Genomic DNA, 1281 nt, shown 5'->3' on the forward strand with positions numbered 1-1281 from the left:
TGTTGTTGATCCATGGAGAATGTGGAAAAAAGTGGAAAGAAATAAAAAATAATCAAATCAAATACAGAAATAAATCTGCATAAAAAAAAAATGAAAAATTATAATTTAAAACTAGATATATATATAATGATTATTTAAAAAAATTGAAATAAGACTCTAAAAAACTCTAAAAAATAAAACTCTAAATTGATGGAAAATATTTAATAAAGATTAATAAAGAAGAGATAATTATCTTTTTGCGTAATCAATAATTGCATTAATTCTAATAAATATTCGAAACATAATTAAAAATATTCGAAATAAGAATGTTATTTATTTATTCTTTTCTACTTTTATTGAAATATTTTTAATAATTTATCTGTATCTATCATGAGTTACTAACTTACCAAGTAGATATGTATTATTACAGTAAAAAATAATAATGAAGAAAATAAAAATCTACATAAAAATGTATATATTTTCCATATAAAAAATCAAATGTTACTTATTTGATTAATCATTGTGTTGAATGATTGTTGAAATGATTGTTCATATTAAAATTTTTTTCCCCCTTTTAAATTAATAACTTACAGAAAAAATAATAAAATTTTTAGAATAAATATATAAAAATTTTTTGAAAATATGTTAATGTATTAAAATAAACCAATAACAAAGCTCAAATTTTATTTTAGAAATTGATAATATCTATTTCACGAATAAATTTAAGAATGTAATAGTTTAATTCAAAAAATTGAATAAATTATTCTTTTTGAAAGAATTATTAATTACAATAATACGTAATAAATAATATTAAAAATTATTGAATAAATTAAATAACAATATATAGGAAAAGTAAAATAATCAGGGAATATAATAAAAAGAAATTACAAAATAGATTAGTCACCTGAAACGAAACATCCAAAGACATGATTTTTGACGGAAGAATGACATTTCGCGCTGTGATTTTGATTATCGAATTGAACGAAGAGGAAGAAAATATGCTTGAAGTTCGGCAACAAATCGAAGTATATCGAACGACGTACAGTCATGAATCATCGATTACCTAAAAACTAAATTTTTTCTACTTTAAACGTAATATAAAAATAAATACAAAAATGATACATTCTATTTTGTAAACAGACAGAATTATTATAAGAAATATTCTCAGTTTTGAATCGAATGCTAAATAGACATATTTTATATGAGAATGTGTATAAAATTGATTGACATCTCGTCTAATTTTATTTCTTAATTACTTTATAAATGATTAAAAAGCAAGAGAAACTTATAATAATTACTGTC

This window comes from Apis dorsata, unplaced genomic scaffold, assembly GCF_000469605.1.
Source record: "Apis dorsata unplaced genomic scaffold, Apis dorsata 1.3 scaffold_291, whole genome shotgun sequence".
NCBI classification, from domain to species: domain Eukaryota; kingdom Metazoa; phylum Arthropoda; class Insecta; order Hymenoptera; family Apidae; genus Apis; species Apis dorsata.